This window comes from Etheostoma spectabile, chromosome 13 (genome assembly GCF_008692095.1).
Source record: "Etheostoma spectabile isolate EspeVRDwgs_2016 chromosome 13, UIUC_Espe_1.0, whole genome shotgun sequence".
NCBI classification, from domain to species: Eukaryota; Metazoa; Chordata; class Actinopteri; order Perciformes; family Percidae; genus Etheostoma; species Etheostoma spectabile.
In genome coordinates, this window is record NC_045745.1 from 10579967 (window position 1) to 10590339 (window position 10373).

Consider the following 10373-nt stretch of genomic DNA (forward strand, 5'->3'; position numbering starts at 1 on the left):
CTAAACCTAACCCCCTACTGACAAACCACAAATTAACAATCCAACCAACCACGACCGACCCCAACACACCTGACCAACCAACCACCACTACGACCAACCAAACCGACCAACCAACCACCAACCAAACCGACCAACCAATGACCAACCAACCGACTAACCAACCAACAACAACACTGACCACCAAATGACCCACCACCAACTACTAACCACCAACCAACCAACCAAACCTACTAACAACCAACCAACCACGACGGAATCCCGACCGGACCGACCGATACCGACCGACACCGAACCCGACCGACCGACGGTCGATGTAGTGTCTTACATGGTACTGATAGGAGGTATGCGCAGAGACACCCCCCCACACCGCCCACCCCACCCAACCCCCACCACAAAACCAATCCGGTGAACCCGCAGGGCTTTTTGTGCGATTTAATCGGCGTCTGATCCGTCCTCCACCTGCACCAAGGACACACTGCTTACCACAACACCACAACACACACACACACACACACACACACACACACACACAACACACACACACACACACCCACACACACACACACACACACAATATAGTTGTTGATTGGTTGAAGAAGACATTAATTTGAAGTTCTGCGTTTTAAGGACAACTTTATACTGGTAATTTTTCGATGCGTATTTCGATTTCAACAAAATCTGTGTTTCTGACTGTAATTAATTAAAAATATGTATGTAGTCATATATCAGATAAGTATTGGATCTTCTTATAAGGTAAGAGTGCCACCCTAGTGCATATATACTTTTATGCCGTACATTGGCTGACAGCTTTAGTTACTTCTAAGATTTTTATCCCCTTCCTTTCCAGTGAAAATCATGTCATCTCCAGACAGGGTTGATGTTGAATGTTCATGAGTGAACTGAGGAATGACATGTTCCTCAGTTTGATAAATTCTACATCTAAACTAATAAATAAGTCTATCAAAAAGCTCTTGGATACGACTGTGAACATTCACGTCACAAAGCTGAAAACAGGACAGTATATAACACGTGGTGATTCTCAGGAACGGAACACTACAAACAAATGAAGATCTAATCGATATGAAGCAGTGCTGTAGATTCCAATATCCCCAACAGTATGTAAAGAGTTAAATGAACGTAAACATCTACAGCAGTAAATGCAACACACAAAATTAATACAGTAGGAATATTTATCCCAGAAACATCAGATAGAAGTACGAAAACACTTGACAGGGGAACATTTTACTGCCAAGAGTGTTTCAACTTAATTGATAAACAACAAATGCTCTCCTGATTTAGTGATTCCTATTATATCTGAGCCAAAGGGATCATTCACCCGCATCCTCGACGCCTGACCAAATCGCATCTCTGTATAAAACACAACAGTTTGACTCACATTCCAGCTGCAACATCTTTTAATTAACCCTTTGTGTGGCGGTATGGTGAGAGGGCTGCTTCATGTCAGGAATGAAAGGAGTGATGCCGGCGAAGAGTCTGTTGGGATAGACTATCCCCTGGGAGGCTTAGTGGACATGAAGGGAGGGAGTCGGTTCGTTGAGATTAACCACCTCGTTTCTTTTCCCCACATGGCCTTCAATCCCTACTGGAATGCTGCAACCTGTCCCTTTTCAAAACTAACGTCTTTCTTAGACTCCGGCTAATTAGAATCATGATCGGACCTCATAGGAATCACAGGTTTGCTTCTATTTCCACATGAAAGATGCTAGTTTGATGCTATTGTGAAGCAAATGCCGGCTGCATTGGTCAGGCAAGACATAACATACATGTAAAAGCTGATATCCGACACCGACTACGTTCAGATTGTTAGTATATTTAACATTTGTTGAGATTTCTTGCTTTAACACCCATTTACTGTCTAAACTCCCGTCTTGTACATTTCAAAGTTCAAAGAAAAGAGGAGACGGCTGACCACAACAAGCACACTTGTTTGTTAACTAAGTACCAACTGTTTTTAGCATGGTGTTTTACATGTTTATTTCTTTCAAATGTCATGCTTAGTCCTTCGACTGACGCTCGACTCCAAGACTAACAGATTCGCCCCCATGCATCAGATTATTGCTTTTGTGTTCCGTCTCTCCACCGACCACGCTGATGTTGCTGTTGAATTGGCTGTTGGGAGAAAAGGCCATTTAAAAAATCATGAATTATTTAATCTGTCCTTGGAAAGTACCTCGATTTGTTTTGTGTGGGTCTCATTAAATTTGTAGGTTCTTCTTTTTTCACAAACAGATTTTAGTGGTGTGGTGAGGTGGTTGGTTAGTCATTCGGGTCTGGACCTTGATGTGGTGCTCACTGGTCAGAAAAGAAAAACATAAATAAACCACAACTCTCACAAAATCTTGCCCATGACGCTGAACAGTCACCAATACTTTTCAAAACAGAACTTGATTACTACAGAAACCATTAATTTTTTCGTAGCTCAAATGTAATTTAATATTTACTCCCTTACATTTTAATACTAGCTTTCCTGCAATTTGAGAGCATTTAAATGGTCTGGAAACAAAACAAAATGCATAAAAGATATTTTACAAAGGATTTTACACTATAACAAAATTTGATTATGAAAAGTTTGGGGGCCCATTACAAAAACCCTTGTGGAACTCCGTTTTAGCAGATCAAAGGTGTTTGTGGAAACTAATTTATAGTAAGTTTTAATAGTAAAAAGATAGATAAACATGCATAAATATTAATTTTGCACAAAGATACTGCAGGGAGAAAATTTAAAAGAAAAAAAGGTAAAGAATTATTAATAACACAAACGCGGGAGCTCTTAACTGTCTATCTTTCCTCTTATGTGACGTGAAACATCCTGTCAGTGTGATCACTCGTTGTATTTGAGATGTTTTGACGATCAAACCTTTATGTTGAGATTGTTGCCTCAACGTCACGTCACCATCTAAAGATGGATGGGGATCACCAAGTCGGGACAAACGGACGGACCACAGGTCCTGATAGCATGAGCTTAAGATCTAAATCCCTCAGCGTCTAACTCCCATTGTCCCCCCAAAATCCAGACGCACCTTTTAAAATAAGCCTTCTCTGAGCCTCACAATGGGCCCATAGACAACCCCCCCAGACAAAAAGAAGAAAGATCCTCTTCTTTCTTACCCCGGGCTCCCTTCTCCTTTCACTCCCTGATCCTTGGTTGAGAAGCTCTTAATCGAGCAAACATGAGACCCCAGACCCTGCTTTTGAACCGAGGGGCTGATCTAATGGAGAGGAGGGATGGATGAAGGTGTGTGTGTGTGTGGGGGGGGGGGGGATACAAATGATTACTGAGTGAGTCTAGCCTGGAGAAGGGCCATTTTATTTGGGAGGAGTGAAGGAGGAGGGAAAAACGAGAAATGAAAGCAAGGTACATAGATGGACAGTTAATGATGAAAGAAAGCACTAACTATTAAAGAATTTGAGCTTGTTCCATGCTGCAAAAACGGAACCCCACAAAGAATACATGATGCATGTTAATTAGGTAAAAAAGGTACTTTACAACACAAACATGTTGGTGGTTTATATTTTTTTGAAACTAAAATATTGTTCATTGTGCAAAGGTTTATAATCTACTCTATCTATTTTTAAATTTTTTTGGCCCATAGACCATGTGTTAGACTGAAAAACACTGTCCCGTTAAACAGAAAGCGGGTGGTGTGAGTGATAAAAGATAGTTTTAGATTTCCCTGAAGTAAGTTTGCTGACTTCAACGTGTCAAAAACGTCAACTTTCTGAATGAAACATGGGCAGTATTATCTAATCTAATCTATTGTTACTTTTACTAAAGTAAAAGATCTGAACATTTCACTGTATCTGTGTATCTGTGTATCTTAAGGTACATTTTCAGAATGAAAGAGGTAACAAAACCAAACATAGTGCAACTCCACCTCCTCAAATCTAAGTAAGTAAACATGACATTGGGAAAAGGTTTCCTCAAATACACCCTCATTGTTTACATATTTCTCAGGTCCATGTTGGGGTGTCATATCGTCTCCATAGTAACACTTCACAAACACAGTCCACGTTGTTTGGTTGCGAAGGTCCAGGGTCACAGGGTCAAATATAAATCATTGGTGATTGGCACTTGGTGACGTGACACCTGTCTGGTCTGTCTTTTAAAGAGCTTGAATACCTGTAGCCGATTACATGGCAATAAATCCCAAAGTGCTTGAGATATTTAACTTGACACCCAAGAGGGGCGGAGCCAGAAGTTGTAAATCCGGGGTCTTGGGAGACATGCTTAGCCAGGGAATTGTTTTCTCCCATTTACAGCAGCTATATGTCAAGCCATTTGAGATAAGAGCAAAAAATGCTTAAAAATCTGTACATTATTTAACCCTCATGTTGTCCTCGGGTCAAATTGACCCGTTTTCCTCTATCAATGTTCTTTTTAATTCCCCAAAATAACATGATTGATTCCACGCAACGCTCTTTGCCAAGTACAAATCTCTACTTTCATTAATTTTGGGTCTCATTCAATTTTATAGCATTTGAAAAAAAACATTGAAGTGTTTTTGAAATAGTATTGAGTAAAAGTTGACATATTCCAGTCTGTGATTATCCATCAACATCCATTCCTTTAATTTTAGTCTAAATGATTCCTAATTTCTGCTTTTCTGACTCAAACATTAGGTCTAATTTCCTATAGGTTTATTGACCATAAATTCCAAAAATAAGTTTAAACGTCAAAAAAAGGTACAAACATTGAAAAAAATGTTGACAAAAAGGACAAAAACATAAGAAAAAGTAAAAAACATTGATTAAAAAGCATCAAAAAAGTGTTGATTTTCAATTTTGACAGCAAGACAACACAAGGGTTAAGGAAGACCATGATAGCTGCCAAGCAGGGGGGGGGGGGGGGGGGGGGGGGGGGGGAATCACCCCGTAGACTAGAGCCTACATCCTAAATACAAAAAAATCCCAAATCATCCAGTTTGTTGTCCAACTGTCTACATCATCCTAAAAAAAACACACAACCAATTATGAGCACGACTCATTATTTGTACTCCGGCCAAAAAAAAGACACAAAAAAATTGTCTGACGTTTCCATTTTGAAGTTGCATAGCAGGTAAAAGTCAGATTTTGGCGTTACTGCTTCTACATTTGAATCCATAACCATAATAATCTGGTTCTAGCTGTAAATCAATGATCTCCGAAAGAACATCACTCAATTATATTAGATTTCTTCAGTTAGTAAGAGTAGTAGCCTAGCAACAGTTGAAGGTGTTGAATACGTATGTTACAGGGCTTCTAAGAAAACATGTCAGTTGATTTTTGTTGTTTAGGATACTTGTGTTTTCATCTGCTCCGACCACCTTGCAATTCATTTCCATACCTCGTTGCCTGAGGTACACACACACACACACACACACACTGATGTATTTTAGGAATGAGTTCACCTGCACAATGCCATCTGAGTAAAAACCTCTTGATTTGAAATGTTGTGAGATCATCATTCCTCTGATTCCAGAAGCTACTTTAAAACAGTGAGATGCTTCATTCCTATACGTGTCTGTAAACCACTAGATGAACGAGTAACTCCAACACACACACACACACACACACACACGCGCACGCACACATGCACACACACACACACACACACACACACACCACACACACACACACACATACTGCTTCCTACAGGATGTTATCCTGTGAAATTTGAGTAGGACATGAGAAAGAAGAAGAGGAAGAAAGGGGGAACGGTAGGTGTGTGTGTGTGTGTGTGTGCGTGTGTGTGTGTGTGTGGGGTTGTGGGTGTGTGTGTGCTTCCTGTAGGAGTTATGCTGTGACCTCTGAGGAGGATGACACTGAGGTGAGTGTGGAGGCTTCAGTGATCTGAGTACTAATAAGATGCCTTGGTTTGTGTGTGTGTGTGTGTGTGGTGTGGGGGGGGGGGGAAATCCTGAAAGCAGATCTTTCGTGCCCGAGTGAAAGGAAGTACTTTAGCGGATGATAGCATAGTCTGCCTGTGCTATGCGTGTGTGGTGTGTGGTGTGTGTGTGTGTGTGTGTGTGTGTGTGTGTGTGTGTGTGTGTGTTTTACAGAACACTATGTTGGTTGCAAGGAATCAAACAGACATTATTACAACCACAAGTCAAATACTTCTAGTTTGGAGTTTATACTCTTAACTGTTATGTGTATTTTCAGATTATATATCGATTAGAAAGTGGTGGTAAAGTTTTCTCGGTTTGCCTTCTGCTCATTTTCTCCTTCTTCCCCTCCCTTCATCCATCCATTTCTCTTCTCCCGTTCTGTCAGCGTCTCCCCTGGCAGGAAAAACAAACTTGACCCCTGCATCCTGGCGAGAGGTGACCTCCCCACCTCAGCAACCCCTAAACACACACACACACACACACACACACAAACACACACACACACACACACACACACACACACACACACATACTTCTCATTCCCTCTGCCCTCCTTTCTCCTTCACTTGAATTTCTCGACTGCTTCATCTGGATCTCAGCTGTCGTTGCCTTTAGTCTTTACCTGATGTCCCACATGACAGTTTAGGATGTTGGGCCGTGGCTGCGTCGGTTGGTCCGGGCTCCTGCACACCGCCTTTGTGGCGTGTGCGTGGCGTGTGCGTAGTGTGTGCGTAGCGTGGGCGTGGTGTGTGCGTGGCATTTCTGTTGCGTGTCAGTTGCGTGCCGACTGCGCAGCGTTTTCTATGTCTTTGCACACCAGAAATGTGTCTGATGTTCCCAGCCTTGTCTGTACACACGTATGACTCCATTAGATAAAACGAAATATAGCATGTTCTTCAACCTTATTTTGTCAATATTTTTGGGTTTGTCCATTTGTTTACACATATTTTGACATATATATTTCTACATTCAAATTCCTGAGATAATAAAGACCATTTTATTGTTTTATCAGAATCCAGTTGAAATACAAGTTAAAAAGGAGTTGAACAGAAAATGTCGTTTGTTAAATGTGTTCGCGTCAAAACAACGTATGAACATCTTTTCGTATTCTACTCTGCCCGGAAACACTTCCAACACGCTTGCATGTCGCGTGAAAAATAGGCGTTGGTCCCATTTCTAGCATGTTCTCATTTTCGACGAAGCTCGAGCAGCGCCTGAGACGTCCGTGTCACGCGGGCAGTGTGCAAGCGCTAACCTGTTCGCTACTTGTTAACATGGGAGCCAAAATAAAAACAGACACGCCACGCAGGCAGTGTGCAGGAGCCCTTACCCCTTAGCCTTCAGGGCTTTCTGCCAAAAAGGGTTTAAGTTGACCCAAACCATGTCTTTTCCAAGACTTGACTTAATAGTTTTTTTGCCTAATTTCTCTTGTGTGCCATTATGGTCCAGACTGAAATACTTTTACAACTACTGAATGTATTGCTATTCCTTTTTGTACAACATTAGTACTTTCCAGAGGATGAATTTGAATGACTTTGTACAGATAATTAGCTAATGTTAGCGTGTTACCATGCCAAACTAAGACAATAAGTAAACATGGTAGACATCATGCGCATGTGTCAAACATGAGCTTGTTAGCATTGTCATTTTGAGCAGGTTAGCATGCTGATGCTGATGATCAGGCTGTTATACAAAGTCCTCGTCAGATCGTCTAAACAGTGTCTGAAATCTCTCCTGCAACAGTCTCCAAACGTTTTATAGACAACACAGTCGCTTGGTCAAGAATCTTTGGCGTTGTTATTGATGCTAAAAGTCTCCTTTAGCGTCATATATAAAAACGCTTCATGTAAACCTGCTGGGTCGGGACTGTTGATGCACTAGGGTTAGGACAAGATCGTGGGCAGGCTTATAAAAGGTGCGTTTATGTGATACGCAAAAACGAGACGGTCGGGTTTAGGAAAATAAGAACAGGACAGTTGGGTTTAGGAAAAGAAGAAGGGGACAGTTGGGTTTAGGTAAAGGAGAACGAGCAGTTGGGTTTAGGAAAAAGAAGAACGAGGCCAGTGGTTAGGAAAAGAAGAAGGGGACAGTTGAGTTTAGGGAAAGGAAGAAGGGGACAGTTGGGTTAGGTAAGAGGAACGAGGAGACAGTTGGGTTTAGGAAAAGAAGAAGGGGATTTGGGTTTAGAAAAGAAGACGAGGCAGTGGGTATAGGAAACGTGAAGGGGACAGTTGGGTTTAGAAAAGAAGACGAGGCAGTGGGTATGAAAAGAGAAGGGGACAGTTGGGTTTAGGAAAAGAAGAAGGGGACAGTGGGTTTGGTAAGGAAAGGGGAGAATGGGACAGTTGGGTTTAGGAAAAGAAGAAGGGGACAGTTGGGTTTAGGAAAGAAGAACGAGGCAGTTGGGTAAGGAACAAGAGACGAGGGACAGTTGGGTTTAGGAAAAGAAGAACGAGGCAGTTGGGTATAGGAAAAGAAGAAGGGGACAGTGGGTTTAGGTAAAGGAGAAGGGGACAGTTGGGTTTAGGAAATGAAGAAGGGGGCAGTTGGGTTTAGGAAAGAAGAAGGGGACAGTTGGGGTTTAGGAAAAGAAGAAGGGGACAGTTGGGTGGGTTATAAATGCATGTTTCTGTGACACTCGGGACACAAACCCGGTTCCAGGGTGTTGATTGACCCCCAGGGGAATGTAAGGTTTAATACATACTCACTACCGTGGTTGCTCTTAATACTTCATCATTATATCATTCAAAACACAGCCTACAAATAATATATAAACGAAGCAACTGGTCAGGTGTGTGAGGTGGTGAAACTACGCAGGATTTGAGACTTTAACAAAAGTTTCTTTTCTTCATTCTTAACTGCACCCACACAACACCATGAAACGGATTTAAGAGATTGTTGTACGATAATTGACACATGTTGTGCCCGCTTTCCATTGTGGCAATACACAGTGAACAGGCTGCATCTTATGTATAATGAACTCACAGCCTCCAATGAAGATATTCACAAAGACGACATATGTGTGTAACTTAGTACGCCCCAGCATGAAGGGCCACAGCAAGAATAGACATGGAATATAAAATATACAGGAAATACACATTAATACAGATAAAGAACCCTGGCCCAAAAATGAAGACATTTTAAAAACCCATTCAATTTTAAATTAAGGCTTTGAGGAGCTCATGTCTCTTTGGAGGTATTTCAACCCTGGTAGCCAATCAGATGCTTTAAAACTTATAGAATGGTCAGCACGACAAATAATGCCAACTAGTTTATTAGACATATCCTGAAACCTCGAAGAGCTATGGAGAAGAGAAAAAGTAGAAGCAATGATATGTAGAGGAGGAAGAGGAGGAGGAAGGCTGAGCCACTTGCTGTTGGCCAATTGAAGGGGATGGAGGAGAGGGAGGAGGAAGAGGAGGAGGAGGAGAACTGTGCACAAAACAAACCAATGGTCCCAATTTTACGTTGTGTGACGGAGGAGTGCTGGCGGGATGCGGGGGCCATGAGCAGGCCTGCAATCTGGAGACGTTAATACCTAGTAATAGTCACATTCACTTCCCAACCAGGGAAACTACTGCTCTGGACTTACTGGGTACTGTGTGTGTGTGTGTGTGTGGTGTGTTGTGTGTGTGTGTGTGGTGTGTGTGTGTGGGTGTGTGTGGTGTGGCGTGCGTTCACTATACTCTACTATGCAACTTCTCCACAAACACACTCACTCCACTCAATCATGAATACTCACACAACCCTATTGAATCATTTTGTTCTGTAGATCATTCACTCATTTCGTTCTCACACACACCACACACACACACACACACACACACACGCTGAGCAGAGCGACCATAACTGAGTAGTAAAAGCATGCGGCGGGGCAAGCAGGACACTGAATTCTCTGTGCCTCGTGTTTTCCTGAGCTCTTAATGAGACCTGTTACAGTAACCACCACCTCCTCCTTCAGTCCATTCTCCTTCAAACAATCCATCCACAAGTCCCTCCTCTCCCTCTTTTTCTTCGTCCCCTGCTCTTCACCTTTTTACTTTTACACTCCCAGTACACATCACATTCAAAGGTTAGACTAAGCTGTTAAATGTTCCGATAAGACAAACGATGTGGTTGGTTACAACAGTCGCTCCCCTCAAATAGGACTCCGGGAACTAAACAACCCGTTTCCGCGTGAAAGGCTTGGGTTTTCCCATAATTTCTTCCGGGACACCAACCACTGGGGGATTTTAGACCGGTTGTAGGAATGATCAAGCCCCCTAAATTTCATCTCCGCCCCCTTAAACATTCTAAATAATAAGTTAAAAGAGGAAAAAAAAAAAAAAAAGATTTAGTGCATCCAAAGTAGGGATTGAACGTGTTGTCAGGTGGGGCACCAGACTCAGCCTCTGACGGAGTCTATATCGATCTGTAGGAGGGAAGAGCAGGAGTGGGGGGGGTGGGGGGGGGGGGGGGGGGGGGAGTTTTTCACGTTGGTAATCC

The 10373-nt window shown here is 42.3% G+C and overlaps 1 long non-coding RNA gene across 1 annotated transcript; it reads left to right on the plus strand.

Moving 5' to 3' along the window:
- Positions 1–7772: 7772 nt before the first annotated feature.
- On the plus strand, positions 7773–8018 carry LOC116701136 (uncharacterized). The gene is made up of 2 exons (XR_004334826.1): positions 7773–7903; positions 7960–8018. It is a non-coding gene; the product is annotated as an uncharacterized LOC116701136 (long non-coding RNA).
- The last annotated feature ends 2355 nt before the right edge of the window (positions 8019–10373 follow it).